A 17,028-nucleotide genomic window follows, 5' to 3' on the forward strand; every position below is an offset into this window, starting at 1 on the left:
AGCAAAAAGGATATGGGGATTGAATTACTTCCTGTTTTGAATTCAAATCGTGGTTTTAAGCCCAATTGAAGAAAAATTGAATTTTTCAAAGCGTTAAAGTAGGAGAAATTGCCACACCAGAAGGTACATCTGCATTTATCATAATTGATGAGAAAGGTACAGCAGCATGTATTTGGTTGAAACAATGATGCAAAATCACAGAGAAGGAAGGGAGCTCATCATTTTCTGCCAAAGGAACTTTTAATAAGAGAATATTAGAGAATGTGAGCAGAGTGCTGTATGAGTTAAAACCTCCTCGTGGACCAATACAATGTGAAATTTTAGTCATTTGGGAATTAGTGGACAGTCAACAAGAGAAATTAAAATTTGAGAGGAGATTTAGAAAAGTTGAGAAGACACTATTAGAGGCAAGGTGGGACACTGAGCAAAGGTTTTGGAGAACTGAAAATTTGCAGGGAATTAAAAATGTTTTTCTCAATTACACAAGAGAAATAGATCAGTATCTGACGAAAAAAAACAAGAAAAAGAATAAGGGCTCTTCCGAAGAAGAGGAGTCGAAGTCAGATGAGGCTAGGAAATCATTGACTAATGATGATGACTGTTGGAAATGGCCTTTTTTGCAGAGTTATCCCCAAACTTTTTGCCTTCTTCCTGCTATTTTTTCGGGTCTGTGTTTTATGGTATAGTGCCTCTGGGCTCTTTACCACTGCAGATCAGTGCTAACGTGCAAGTGCTCCCTAGGTAAATTGTACTGTTGATTGGGTTATCCATAATTGGCATGTTTGATTTATTGGTAGGTCCCTTGTAAGTGCACCAGGGGTGCCAAGGGCCTGTAAATCAAATGCTACTAGTGGGCCTGCAGCACTGAGTGTGCCACCCACATAAGTAGCCCTTTAAACGTGGCTCACACCTGCTACCGCAGTGTCTGTGTGTGCAATCTTAAACTGCCAATTCGACCTGGCAAGTGTACCCACTTGCCAGGCCCAAACCTTCCCTTTCGGTACATGTAAGGCACCCCTAAGGTAGGCCCTAGGTAGCCCCATGTGCAGGTTGCAGTGTATTTAAAAGGTAGGACATGTACTGTAGGTGTGTTATACATGTCCTAATAGTGAAATACTGCCAAACTCGGGTTTCACTGTTGCAAGGCCTATCTCCCTCTTAGGTTAACATGGGGCTGCCTTTAGATAACTTTAAAGCGCACATTCGCTTCGAGGACAGATAGAAATATGGAGTTTGGTTTTTTTTTAACTCACAATTGAAAAATACATCTTTTAGTGAAGTTGGTTTTTAGATTGTGATTTTGAAAATGCCACTTTTAGAAAGAAGGCGTTTTCTTGCTTAAGCCATTTTGGGCCAGATGTAGGAAAGGATTTGCGAGTCGCAAACGGCAAAAATTGCCGTTTGCAAGTTGCAAATCGCATTTTCCTATGCAGAAATGCATTTTGCGAGTCGGGACGACTCGCAAAATGCATTTCCGAATCGCAAATAGGAAGGGGTGTTCCCTTCCTATTTGCGATTCGCAGTGGTATGCAATACCATTTGCGACCGCATATGCGGTCGCAAATGGTGTCGCAGTTACCATCCACTTGAAGTGGATGGTAACCCACTCGCAAATTGGAAGGGGTCCCCATGGGACCCCTTCCCCTTTGTGAATGGACCACAAATTATTTTTTCAGGGTAGGTAGTGGTCCAAGGGACCACTAACTGCCCTGAAAAAATACCGAAACTAAAGGTTTCGGATTTTTTTTTAAGTGCAGCTCGTTTTCCTTTAAGGAAAACGGGCTACACTTAAAAAAAAAAAAAAAACTGCTTTATTTAAAAGCAGTCACGAACATGGAGGTCTGCTGACTACAGCAGGCCTCCATGTTTGCGAGTGCCCATAGTCGGAATGGGGCCGCAATTTGCGACCCACCTCATTAATATTAATGAGGTGGGTCTTTGCGACCCCATACCGACTCGCAGACCGTTCTGCATTGCAAATTGCGACTTGCAATTTGCGAGTCGGGAGGACTCGCAAATTGCAAGTCGCAATTTGCAATTTTGCTACATCTGGCCCTACATGACTCTGCCTGTTTGTGGATTCCCCGTCTGGGTTGGTTTGACAGTTGGGCTGTTGTGAATTCCCTCTAGAGAGTGACACAAAGGGGTCTGGGGTGAAGCCTGCATATCCTGATGGGCCATCTGAGCTAGAGTGGAGGGAGGAGGGCTCGCTTACACCTGAAAGGACTGTGCCTGCCCTCACACAATGCAGTCTCCCACACCCTGGTGTGCGTCTGGGGCCTGGCCTGGACAAGGACAGATCTGGCAAACACTTGAGGCTTTGCTTTGAAGTTTGCCTACTTTAAAGGCAGAAGGGGATATAAGAAGACTTAAAAGCCCAGACTTTTAGAATCTTTCTGGAATCAAGAGGAACCTCTGCCAAGGAGAAGAGGTGAAGAGCTGGAGGAGGATTCCTGTCCCTTTGCTGTGTTGCTTTGCTGTACTGGCCTGCAGTTGCTGCTTCTGCTTGAAAAGAGTGCAAAGGTTGAACTTTGCTGTGTGTCCTGCTTGATAAAGTTCTCCAAGGGCTTGGAGTAGAGCTTGCCTCATGTTGGAAGTGTCAGGGACACCAACGACTTCAGCTTCCTCAACCTGCACCACTGTGAACTCTGTGTGTTTGTGCTGTTCAAGCGGAGAAACCACGCGCCGCTGCCAACGAAGCTGCTGGCATGCACCGTGACCTGCTGACACTGCACGGAGCTGCATTGCCCTGCTTTGTACCCCGACCCTGGTTTCACCGATGTCATCATCGAACGACTTCACCGAGCCACTGCTCGCACCGCTACCTGCGGGCCCCACACTCCGGCATCGCCTGCTCACACTGCAACCTGGGCATCCCCGAAGACGCAGCTCCTGCTGACACTGGCGCCACTGCCTGCACTGCAGGTGAGGTACACGAAGCCCCATCCCATTCCGAACCACAGCCCCGGTTCAACGATGCCAGCATCATCGACTCCAGTGTCGTCACCAGGCATCCTGCCTGCACCATGGACTGTGAACACCACTTGTGAAGGTCACGAAGCCCCGTCCCGCACCGCTGGCTTGGGCCTACCAACGAAAGCGCTTCCACAACAAAGATGCTGTTTCCTGCACTGTGACCTGGTGACACCACATGTCGCACCACCCCACTTCACAATACAGCCCTAGTCTGACCAATGCCCCTGGACACCGTCACTGAGCCGCTGCCTGCACCGTGACCTGTGGGCACCACACATCGCATTGTCCGACTTTGCACCGCAGCCCCAACGCCATCCACACCAGCGCTCCTGACTTCATCAGCCTGGAGTTCAATCTGCAAGGTGTGTGACTTCAAGGGCCCGACGGCTCCCACACGACTCCAGAACCGATACCGCAATGCCAATGACGCCACTCTCCGAAGCTCACCGCGAGGATCACGAAGCCCTGCAATTCCAAAGGTACTGTTTCTGGGTCTTCCCAACACCCAATATTTGCTCTTGTTTTATATAGATAAATATTGGCTATTTTTCTAAAACTGTTGTGGTGTCCTTTTGTAGTGTCTTCATTTATTACCATGTTTTATGTGCAAATGCTTTACACATTGCTTCTGAGATAAGCATGACTGCTCTGAGCAGGGGGTATCTGAGTAGGTATCTCCTTTATCCTGACTAGAGTGTGGGTCCCTACTTGGATAGGGTGCAAACCGACGGCCAATTTGAAAGCCCATTTCTAACAATGACTCGGATGATGATGAATTTATAATGCAGTTACTGAGAAGTCGTCCTCCACCAAATGCAGCACAAGAGACAAGTCCAGGTATTAGTACTGGTCCAAGTGCTCCAGTGCCAGTTGTAGTAACCCTGAGTCAACTGCAGGTTGCAACTAACATTCCCACTGATACAGTTACTCAGACACCTATGACTCAGGTTGAGCTAACTGTAGTGTTTCCTAAAATTCCTGTCATTATCACAGATTTCACAGATTTACCAGAAACCAATGATGGTTCAGGTGGAAACTACTCCTCGTTCAATGGCTCAAGTGCAGGTTCAGGCAATGCAGAGGGATACACCTGTATCAATATCACAGTCAAATTCTTAATTTATTCAAGAAATACAAATTTTCAATCAAGTCCAGAAGCAGTAACAGTACCTGTTACTATTGGTCTTTTTGTACCATTGTTTACTCAGGGAAATAATGAGAGAAGTGTAGAGAATATTTTTAATTCAAATGGAGAAATGGAGAGACTTGATGTTACTGCAGGAGTCATGTCTCCAATGAATCAGACGTTTAACAAGACAGGTCCACTGATTGACTTGAATTATTCTAGAACTTGAATTTGATAAAGTCAGACTTGTGTTTTTGATGACTCCAGAGACTCCATGTATTACTCCACACAATATGCTCAATGTAAAGCATAATGCTATGCTACAAGTTTTGACAGCTCAGCAGTTAACAGACTGGCTGGAAAAAATGAGTGGAGCAAAAACAAATGCCAAAGGGTAAACTCATTGAACCTGGCAAGACTTAAATTAAAACTAAATGAGATCATTGAAGGAACATGAGTTAAATAGGATTGACATATATCATGAAGATGAGTTATGTTTCATGTGTAAAAATGTTACAAACAGAGCAGGATTGGTACATCAGAAATTAGCAGAACTTGCAGAGAAATATGAAATAGAAATTGAGAAATCAAAGCCACTGAAAAGAAGTTACAGATTAGAATTTGACTCAAAGGATATTGAGAACAAGAGAATACTGGGAATGAAAATTCGTATTAAGGAACTAATTCATAATATTCAGACATGGGAAGCATTAAATAAATGGGAAGGCAGATGGGTAAAGAAAAGAGATCAGAAGAAAAAGGAGTCTGTGAATACAAATGCTGAAGTGCAGCAGACTGATAATCCAGTAAAGATATTGCCTATGAGGGAAATTCCTGGAGGGAATTATGTACATGTTCCTTGGAGCAGGAGTAATATTTTGTCATTTACAAATGGCAACCTGAAATTGAGTGAGAAACCAGTGGAATGGTACCAGCAGACAGATAGATTTGTGAAGCTCGCAAAATGCCTGTGGGAGGAGTTGAATACATTGTTATAAATAGTGGCCCCAGCTGATTTGTGGGTTGAATTCAAAAGGACTGTTGATTGGCCAACAAGAGAGCCTCCATGAGATACAGTTACAGGTGCACCATCTTCTGATGTAAGGAAGTACTATTACAAAGTGATTGAATTTTGGAAAATGAGAATTTCACCTAAAAGTATTGATTGGCAGAGAATTGATAGGACAGCACAGGAAGCAAAGGAATCAATACATGCGTATTATGACATAGGGGGTCGCCGCCCGCCAAAGTAACCCCGTCAGAACACCGCACCGCGGTCGAAAGACCGCTGCGGTGATTCTGAGATTTGCCCTGGGCTGGCGGGCGGCCGCCAAAAGGCCGCCCGCCAGCCCAGGGCAAATCAACCTTCCCACGAGGACGCCGGCTCAGAATTGAGCCGGCGTAGTGGGAAGGTGCGACAGGTGCAGTGGCACCCGTCGCGTATTTCAGTGTCTGCATAGCAGACACTGAAATACTTTGTGGGGCCCTCTTACGGGGGCCCCGCGGCACCCCCTACCGCCATCCTGTTCATGGCGGGTTTCCCGCCATGAACAGGATGGCGGTAGGGGGTGTCTGAATCCCCATGGCGGCGGAGCGCACTCCGCCGCCATGGAGGATTCCCCCGAGCAGCGGAAAGTCGGCGGGAGACCGCCGACTTTCCGCTTCTGACCGCGGCTGAACCGCCGCGGTCAGAATGCTCGAGGGAGCACCGCCAGCCTGTTGGCGGTGCTCCCGTGGTCGGTGACCCTGGCGGTCACCGGCCGCCAGGGTCAGAATGACCCCCATATTGTTGCAAGCATTTACTAATTGCAGTGGTACAGAAACAATTGAGCCCAAAGACATGATTCATTTTGTATTCAGATTTGTTGAAGGGTTGAGACCTGAAACTAGCCAGATGCTTAAGTGTCATTTGATTTGCTGGTAAACAAAGCCGGCTGATGAAGTATTATAGTTCGCTAGATGCTGTAGTGATGAGATTGAAATGAAGCAGAAGAAATTGAAGGAAAAGGTGTTGGTGATACAGATTAAAGGTGCATTTTCAGAAATGCAGGGAATTATTCTGCAGCAGGAAAACATGCAAGTATTTCAAAATCACGGACAGGCAAGAGGTAGAGGATGTGGTGGAAATGGAAATGGAAAACATGGCATTGATATGAATACTGTTCTTAATCCAAGTGATATACAGACAATGAAAAGGATAGTACCTTGTCATGCTTGAGGGGGCCTAGGGCATTGGAAACAGGAGTGTCCAATGATGGTAGAGAAGGTGCTGAAAACAATCTTTTACAAATTGGAGAGGACTGAGAGTAAGGGGTCCTACTTTAAACATCCAGAACATGAGTCCTCATGCAGATTTCTCAGCAAATGCAAAGTCCCCAATTGATGCAACAGATATAGATGCCACGTTTTCAGGTGCCACAGTCACAGCAAATGCAGCCCCAGATGCAAATTATACCAAAGCAACACATGCAGATACCTCAAACTCTAATGGCACAGTAGCAGGTGATGCTCCCTCAGCAGAACACAGGTCAAAAGGTTAATCTAAGTAGTCAGACAGTACAAAAATTCACACTTCACAGTGGGGATGAATCGAATGATGAAGTGATGAGTGAGAGTTGGGATGAAGAAGAATGTGTGTTAGCAGCTTCATGAGAAGTGGATCAAAAGGGTCCTTATGTAAATGGAAAAGTAATGAGTCATCAGGTTTCATTCCTAGTTGATCCAGGAGCTACAGCTGCACAGTGAGAACTGCTGAAGTTCTTAATGTGCCACTTTCTGGGAAAACAGTGCAGTTTGTAGGAGTTGCAAATCAATTCCTGACAAACCCAATTACTAAACCGGCTCACGTTAAAATAGGAAATTTTGAAGGGTTGCACAAATTTGTAGTCTGTGTCTCAAGTCCAGTTTTCTTATTGGGAAGAGACCTGTTATGCAAAACGAAGTGTTCAATTACCTGTACAAATGATGGAATTACTTTTCAGATGACTAGTGATGATGATGGTGATTCATCTATGCCAATTAAATGTGATTCAGCTAATGAAGAATTTCCACTGATTAGTTTCTAGCCTTCATTTACAGTGCACAATCTGCCAACTGATTTACAAGGTACAGTTATATTAAAAGTTTGGGATCTTTTTGGGAAAGACATTGGTGGGATCAAAGGAGTTGAACCAATAAAAGTCATAATCAAGCCTAATGAAGTTTTGCCGAACACTCCGCAGTATGATATGGCACCAGATGTAAATGAAGGAGTAATTCCTGTTATTGCAGATTTTGTGAAGCAGGGAGTTCTAAAAGAAGTGTTGAGTAGCCCATGTAATTCTCCTATTATGGGTTTGTGAAAACCAAGTGGGAAATTTACAATTGTTCAAGATTTGAGGAAAATGAATGACATAGTGGTCAAATGTTGTCCAGTGGTACCAAATCCAGCAGTCCTTTTGTTTCAGATCCCAGGTGGTGCAGAATGGTTCACAGTGGTGGACCTATCAGCAGCGTATTTCTCAGTTTTTCTTAGTGCCTCTTCATGAGGATAGTCAGTTTCTTTTGTGGTATAAGTTCTACAATTGTGTATATTGCTGGTATAGAATCCCACAAGGCTTTTCAGAATCTCTGTCCATATTAATTCAGGTGGTGAAAAAGAATTTAGAATCATTGGAAATGCTTTTCCAATCAGCATTACTGCAGTACATTGATGATCTTTTGGTTGCTTCAAAGACAAAGAAAGCGTGCAGGCAAGATACTATTGCTTTTCTAAATCATTTGGGAGAGAGTGGACAAAGAAAGTCCCCAGCAAAATTACAGTACTGTCAGAAAGAAGTGAAATATTTAGGTCACCAAATAGAAAAAGGTGCAAGGAAGGTGTCCAGAAAAAAAGTTACAGCTATTTTGCAAATGAATCCTCCAGTTACATAAAGAGATGTCAGGATGTTTTTGGGAATGGATTTGCATGGATTTCCAATTTTTCTGTTATTTCAAAGCCATTGCAGAAACTGCCCCACAAACATATTTCTGACCCTGTGCCTTTTGATGAAGCTTGTATGAAAGCTTTTACTGAGCTGAGAGTTTGTGCAGAGCACCAGCTGTAGGAATGCCAGACTACACAAAACCATTTATGTTGTTTTGTCATTAACATGATTTTTGTGCCCTTTGAGTTATTGTACAGGGATATGGTGGTGTAAATCATCCTGTAGCATCTTTTTCCGCTACTTTGGGCCCAGTTGCAGCAGCTTTACCTGGCTGTGTGTGGTCTGTGGCAGCGGTTGGTTTGTCGCTCACTCAATGTGAGTTCTTTAACTGTCCTGGTCCCTCACTCTGTAGAGGTTTTGCTTACTTGAACAAAGACCCAATATTTGACAAATGCACGCCTTACTCAGTATGAGCTTTTGATTTTAGCCTCTCCAAATGTTACCTTGAAGAGATATACAGTGCTTAACCTAGCAACCTTGCTCCCAGAAGACAATGTTGAAATTGAGAAACTGAAAGAAGTTGAACATGATTATCTGGGGGTTACTGAATTGTGCACGAAACACAGACCTGATATTTAAGATACTTCATTGGGGGAAAATGATAACATTGTTTTTGTTGATGGTTCCTGTCTAAGAGATAATGTGGGAACAATTAAATCTGGATGTTCTGTGTGCACAATTTCTGGTATACTCAAAGCTTCATGGCTTCAAAGAGTATTTTCGGCACAAGTATCTGAATTAGTGGCTCTTACTGGAGCATGCTGTATTTCTACACAGCTTAGAGTTACAGTTTTCACAGACAGTCAGTATGGATTTGGTGTAGTGCACAACTTCGGACAGTTGTGGACATAGAGAGGTTTCAGCACCTCTTCTGGCTCACCCATTAGAAATGGCGGTAGAATTCATGAGTTTTTACAAGCCCTACAATTACCTGAGAGGATTACTGTGTTTAAATGCAAAGCACACCAGAAATCAAATGATTTTATTTCAATAGGAAATGCTTATGCAGATCAAGTCGCAAGATTTTATGTGTTGAACTGCATCTCCTTTAATGAAGAACAGAAATAACTAAATGTTGATGAAGTAAATCCAAGTTACACATTAACCGTGATTGATACATGGGAGGAAATCAAACATTTGCAAAAAAATGCTTCGGAAGACGAAAAGAAAGGTTGGATAAAATGAAAATGTTTTGAAAGAGACAATGATTAAAAATTGGTTTTCAGATGAAGGGCAGGTGGTCTTGCCAAACTGTTTATTGACAGGGTGCTGAAGCAATTTGTCACAGATGTGTTACATGACAACAAGTTAATGTGGAGAAAAGAACAATTGTTAATTTGAGTCACATTGGAAGAGCAGGAGATCCATTCAACAGAATGCAAATGGATTTCATTTAAATGCCTGTGTGTGGTGGTCTGAGAAATGTGGTGGTGATTGTCTGTATTTTTAGTCATTGGATTGAAGCTTACCTCACACGTAGAAATGATAGTCTCACAGTAGCAAAGCTTTTACTTAGGAAGTTAATCCCTCACCTCTGGTTTCTGGCCTCTTTAGAATCAGATAGTCACTTCAATAACGAGGTGATTAAATTACTACATTCAGCCTTAAACATTGAGCAGATGTTCCACTGTAGCTGTCTGCCGGAAGCTTCTGGATTACTGGATCAAATGAATGGTACTCTGAAAGCACAACTTGCAAACTTGTGTGCAGCCACAAATCTGAAGTGGCCAGGTGGAAGCTACAGCAGTGCCGCCATCCCAAGACCAGTATCACAGTCTGCGAGCTTGTGATTGTGTGGTCGTCAGGAAGCATGTGAGAAAAACTAGTGGAACATAGGTGGAAGAGGCCCTACCAGGTCATACTTCTTACGATGACTGCTGTTAAGTGTGCTGGGATCCCAAATTGGATTCACACCAGCCACACTTGAAAAGTACCCTCCCCTCTGGAAGATTAGAAAGAGTTGTTGAGAGCACCAACAACTACTATACAGTCTCAAGAAGCAAGAAGAGAGACTGTGGAGACAGAAGCAGAGACAGTGCGAACCAGTGAAGATCCAGGTACTCCTCTAAGAGACAATGCAAACACACCTCTGAGAGATGAAAAAGAGGAACCTCTAATTCCTGAAGTTGTTCAAGCATCAGCAAACATAGCAGGAGAGTCAAGTCAGAGAAAGACTCTCCCAGAAGCAGAGAATTGGGAAGATCAGTTGAAACAAATCTCATTTCCTGAATCAGCCGAGGGTAGAGCTGAGTTGAATCAAAGTCATGCAGATTTCACTCCTCCTGAATTAGCTAGTGTTGCAAGTACATCAAGTCAACATCAAAATCCTGCTGAATCAAGAAGAGTTGTAAGTCCACTTTTGCAACTGTCAAAGAAAGCTGTGGAAAAAGAAAAGTAGCCCAAACTACAGACAAGTGAAAAGGGTTCCAGATGTGCTTTCAACTTAAAATCAAGAGGCAGACAAAACAACAAAATGAAGATCTAAGTGAAGGAGAAATAAGTGCAAATCTGAGACCAAAGAGAAAAAGAGTGGCAAGTCAAAGATACTCAGGTACTGAATGGGCGTGTTTTACAACAGTTGAGTGTCAATGTGAATTTTTCTATTTTTGTTTTGATCGTGAATTTCCAGCTCAATATTTTGGAACTTGAAATTACTTTCAAACTGAAATTTGAAACTACAGTGCCAAATGAACAAGAGCGACATTACATATTACACATGATAATCACTGTCCAGTAGACTATGATCTACTGAAAGTGACTTTGGAAATTGTTTTATTTTCAAGCTGCTAAACTGTTTTTGACAAACTTCGGGAGAAAAGTCTGAAAGCTGCTGTGAATAGTTGCAAAGAAGATTGAAGATTATTTTTGTTTTGATATTTGGCTACATAGTTAAATATTTTTCTATTTCTTTCATGTTCTGATTCTTTGCAGGTATGTATGTATATTGGTTTGGGAATTATATGTGTGATAGTAAGTTTGTTATTGATCGTGAGTATGAGAATCTCTAGCAAAGCTGAAACTAATTATACACCTTCTTTGGAGACTACTACACTTTTGAAGTTAGAAAACTTTAACAGGGATGACAAACAGGGCTTGCAATTAGACAACTCACAGAGAGAGATCTTTTTTTTATTGTTTTCTATTGCTTGCTGTATGAATATGTTGAGACAATGAATGTGAGAGAATGTTATGGTTGCATGCAGATTCCTTCAACAGTGCAGGAAGGAATTAATTACCATAGCTTCATACTACCATATGGAATCAGTTGCAGTCTTTTACTAACAAGGCTTTATAATCAAGAGTGCATACAATAGTTCTACTCTAACTTTGATTTAGTGTTGTCTTTTGTTCTGATTAACAAATATTGTGGGAGATTTCTTTGAGCCTACACTAACATTTGACATAGCTTACGCTCATAGGAATAACCTCACATGCTTGCTTTCGCCAATAGAAACATCTTTTTTAGATGAAACTGATGACAGGATATATAGACCTTGATCTAGAACTGATATTAAGTTTGTGGGAGCGAGTGAATGCAGACATGTATTTTTTTTTTAGAATACATGGGATTTTATGTTAAATGGAAAAGATCCTGTGACGCCTGGGATATATTAGATCTCTGGAAAGAATCCTTATCATTGTCTCACAAGGGGATGGTATGGGACTTGTTATTTGGTAGTTGTATTCCAAAAGATTTACCAGCTTGACAATATAGCTGACACACATAAAACGCATAGATTGCAAAGCCCAAGATCAAAAAAGAGAAACTTATTCTGAAATAATTGGAGATATATTTGGAGCAATTATTCCTTCTGTAGGAGTTTTTCTGAATGCTTTGAAAATTAGAAAGTTGTCTACTGTAATTTTATTGGATACAGAAATAGCTGCGGTCCGTTCAATGACTCTCCAGAACAGATTTGCACTGGATATACTTTTGGCAAAGGAAGGCAGAATCTGCCGGATGCTGAAAATGAAACATTGTTGCAAATACATACCTGACAATAGAAAAGGGATTAGACATTTTGTTAAGAACCTGACAGATTCAAATTCAGACTTAAAAGATTTGAAAGAGCCAGGGATATTGGGAAATAGTGGCAAAGGTGTTACTAAAGTGAAAAATTGGCTGGGTAATCTTGGCTAGGGTATTGTTGGAAAAATTTTAAAACCATTATTAATTGTGGTTGTATGTGTCATCTGTATAATCAGATTTTACAAACTGCATACTGATAAAAAGACAAAGGGTGAAAAATTAACAGAGGAGGGAAGAAAGTAAACTAGAAAAGATGAGAAGACGATACTTTCATGATTTGAGAAAAACTAAAAACTGGAGAAAACCAAGAAACAATAGATATTTTAGACAAACAAAATTTTAGACTGGCTCACAAGTGTTAATACAAGTATTAATAAGTATATTTTGTGACAACACGTATAGACGTCAGAGGAGGGATTGTTGGAGTGCAAACATCATTAATAAAAATTATGACATTAAAATATAGTGTAAAATAACATTTAATAATAGGTTGTTTGAAAATCATGTATTAATAAAAAAAACATGTAGCTGATATGGTGGACACAATAAACAACATGCATAACTATGAAAATAACTGTCAAATAAAAATGTATCCTGTTTATTCATAATTAAATGTACTGAAAGATGAATACAAATATGTACTAATAGGATTAATAGTTTAATATTATGAAATGCTTCAGTCTTCATGTTTTAGCATTGGTTTTAAAAAGGCCTCACATTTTAGTAATTTTCCAGAAGCAATGTTTTAAAAGTGTTAACGCTGCAAATTAATGTTTCTCTAAGCATCCTGTGTGACCTGCTTACTGTGGAAAAGATAATATGTACTCATAAACAATAGACTTCAGCGCTCATGTATAACTTTCAACAATTATATTCTACTGCCGAAACTGGTGACTACAGTGAGAGAAAATGAGCCTATCATGAATGGAGAAAATGAAGAAAAGATACTTCTAAAACTGGAGAAAAGCTAAGTGGTTCTGACCTAAACCATGCCATAGACTGGCCAATAGAAGCTTAGATAGTTGCTTTCTAGGACTTTATTATAACAAAATGTAAGTATTTTAAGTTCAGTTGTCCTGTTATTCTGCTGATGAAATGATGTGTTCCTATTTCTTAGCTCTTTGCCTATGATTCTGACTGTTCAGATGCATTAAAGCCAAACATTACTGAACTGTTTCCTATTATGTCATTGCCCAATGAAGAAGCAGATTATTATGTTTTCTCCTTTTAGAAATTCCAACCATTTTTTTGGTTAGCGTTATAATCATATGTTTTCCAAATTAATTATTGTGTTCTTTTCTTTTTGCATGGAGCCCAAACATGCCTATCAAATTAGAGTAATAGTTATGGATGCCAAATTCTAAATTTTACTGTTTCATATAATTGATTGTAAACAATTCATCTGTGGTAACTAAGGCCATCATTACAACATTGGCGGTAAAAACCGCTTACCGCCGTGCAGAAGACCGCCAACACACTGCCGCGGAATTCCGCCACAGCTATTATGACCCACATGTCGTAATCTGCCAAAATTCAGAGACCCACACAAGGCCGCACACCAAAGGTCAGTGATAAACTGGCGAAAACAAAACCTCCACCGTCACGCCAACAGAAATACGCCCACACTATCACGGCACACGAATCCACGCGGCGGTCTTTCAACCGCGGTATTCCATTGGCGGTACACACCGCCGCGCTAAAAATACACACACTCTTACAAAACACAGCCACATTGGACAATTCAAAACACACACACCTGATACACATACACACACCACTCCCACACACCCATTACAATATAAAACACACACCCACATCACCCACAAACCCCCACGACAAAAAATTCCGAAAGAAGGCCAGAGAGAGAGCACCAGCAAGAACAACAGCATCCACAGACACACAACACCATCACCCACAGAACTTCCACGCACCTCACACAACACACCACTACATATCAGCACACTTATCACCACACACTCCACCCCACACATCACCTACACCACCCCATGGCACGGCAAAGACACCCCAGGTTCTCGGAGGAGGAGCTGAGGGTCATGGTGGAGGAAATCGCCCGGGTAGAGCCACAGCTATTCGGAGCACAGGTGCAGCACACCTCCATAGCTAGGAAGATGGAGTTATGGCGAAGAATAGTGGACACGGTCATCGCAGTGGGACAGCACCCAAGAAATCGGGAGGACATCAGGAAGAGGTAGAACGACCTACGGGGGAAGGTGCGTTCCGTGGTATAAAGACACCACCTGGCGGTTCAGAGGACTGGCGGCGGACCCCCACCTCCTCACCCACAACTAACAACATGGGAGGAGCAGGTCTTGGCAATTCTGCATCCTGAGGGCCTCGCAGGAGTAGGTGAAGGAATGGACTCCTGCGAAGAAAAGACAAATCTTAATTATTACATCCCCCACCCTACCTGCATGCCAGCACATATCCCCACCCTCACCCTCACCCCCAGCACCCCAACTCCTCACATATGTACCCACCATCACAAACCACCCATCCCAACACCAAGCCCTGCATGCAACAACAAAGCATGGACACCCATCACTAAAGCATGCCCACTGCACATATCCATACAACCACCTAAATCATCCTCACACAAGGTCCCACACAGGAATGCAAGTACTGGGGTACACGGTCACCCACCCATTGCACACCATGACACACACAGATGTAATAACCATCTTTTTATACCCCTACAGGACCCCTACCCAACGTCACCTGACAGGAGGGTCCACACGTGTCCACACCACCAACAGAAGAGGCCCAAAGTGATGACAGCATCTCTGTCCAACTGGATCTAGATGACCAGCCCGGCCCATCGGGGACCTCTGGACAGTCGGTTCCCCTCACCCAGTCACAGGCCACCACAGACCTTCCCCCCTCTGGAAACACCAGCACAGCACCCACCCAGCGGGCCCATACCTCCGTCCCCAGGACACGCCAATCAGCTGTGTGTCCACCACTACAGGGAATCCAGGATAACCCACCACCCCAACAACAACAGGGACCTGGGGGCAGTGGTAGTGGGCACACGGTCCAGGGGATGGAGGCCCAGGAACACAGGGGAACTGGCAGGGCTGCTGTGCGACAGGGGGCGGACAGGCCAAGGGAACCCACTCTCCACGAGGCCCTCTCCTCCATCATGGGAGCATACCACCACTCCCAGGAGACGATGACAACGGTACTGGCCAAGTTTCAGGAGACCCAGCGCCTGCAGGAGGAACAGTATATGGGTTTCAGGGAGGAACTCAGAACCATCAGCTCCACCCTGGGCACCATCGTAGGGGTGCAGAAGGAAGTACTCAACACCAGGAGGGACACTGTGGCACTACAAGGGGCCCCTGACACTAGCATGGACGATGAACTGCCCACCACCTCCGCCGGCGCTAGTGGACAGGACGCCCTGCCACAGGACTACCACACCAGCACCCCACCCCCTGCAGAGGGAGAACCACCCCACAAACGGTCCCTGAGATCCAGGACAAAGACAGAGCACAATGCCAAGACCCCCGCCAAGAAATGAGACCACCCTGATTGTCATCCTACTGTCCCACTTTGTCACCCTGTCCATACATTAACTGCCCCAGCTCCACTTCCTATGCCCATTTGGGCAATGCACCCGTGAGACTAATAGACTGGACTCTGCCATGGACGTTCCTCCACCATCAACCCTCACCATTTCACTACCCCTCCAATATTGAGCACTTAAATAAACACACTTAAAGCACAAAACAATCTGGAGTCTGTCTGTGATTTCGAAATAGTGTATTGGCAATTACAGTGACAAAATACTCTTTCAATTGTAATGTCAACATAACTATGTCACACAGCTCTAGTCCATTAGAAATCTAAGCAGATGTCACACAGTGGGACCCACATCTGTGAAATCGTGAGGGAAAGTGACAACTCAGTGACCATACACTGGGTGAAAACGACACATAGTAGAGAGGTAGTAGTGTTAAAGTACATGTAGTAGGCAGGTCTGTACTATTACCTGTGTCTCACTGGAAATATTGCCCGATCACTGAGTCCCTGTTGTTCATGTCTTCTTCCTCTGCTTCCTCCTCTTCACTGTCCACAGGCTCCACAGCTGCAACAACATCGCCATCTGGACCATCCTCCTGCAGAAAAGGCACCTGTCGTCGCAAAGCCAAGTTATGAAGCATACAGCAGGACACGATGATCTGGCACACCTTCTTTGGTGAGTAGAATAGGGATCCACCAGTCATATGGAGGCACCTGAACCTGGCCTTCAGGAGGCCGAAGGTCTGCTCGATCACCCTCCTAGTTCACCCATGGGCCTCATTGTAGCGTTCCTCTGCCCTTGTCCTGGGATTCCTCACTGGGGTCAGTAGCCATGACAGGTTGGGGTAACCAGAGTCACCTGCAAATGGTGAGGGACAACTGTTAGACACGCACTAACCTGCAGGGATATCCCCAGACCCAGACAACCATTCCCACTGACTTGCCTCCAGGTGCTCACCTAATAGCCACACACGGTGCCTCTGGAGTTGACCCATCACATAAGGGATGCTGCTATTCCGCAGGTTGTAGGCGTCATGCACTGAGCCAGGGAACTTGGCATTCACATGGGAGAAGTACTGGTCTGCCAAACATACCATCTGTACATTCATAGAATGATAACTCTTCCGGTTTCTGTACACCTGTTCACTCCTGTGGGGGGGGGACCAAAGCCACATGGGTCCCATCAATGACACCTATGATGTTGGGGATGTGTCCCAGGGCATAGAAATCACCTTTCACTGTAGGCAAATCTCCATCTGAGGGAAAACGATGTAGCTCCGCATGTGTTTCAGAAGGGCAGACAACACTCTGGACAATACGTTGGAAAACATAGGCTGGGACATCCCTGATGCTATGGCCACTGTTGTTTGAAAAGACCCACTTGCAAG

The sequence above is a fragment of the Pleurodeles waltl genome, chromosome 3_1, assembly GCF_031143425.1.
Source record: "Pleurodeles waltl isolate 20211129_DDA chromosome 3_1, aPleWal1.hap1.20221129, whole genome shotgun sequence".
NCBI classification, from domain to species: Eukaryota; Metazoa; Chordata; class Amphibia; order Caudata; family Salamandridae; genus Pleurodeles; species Pleurodeles waltl.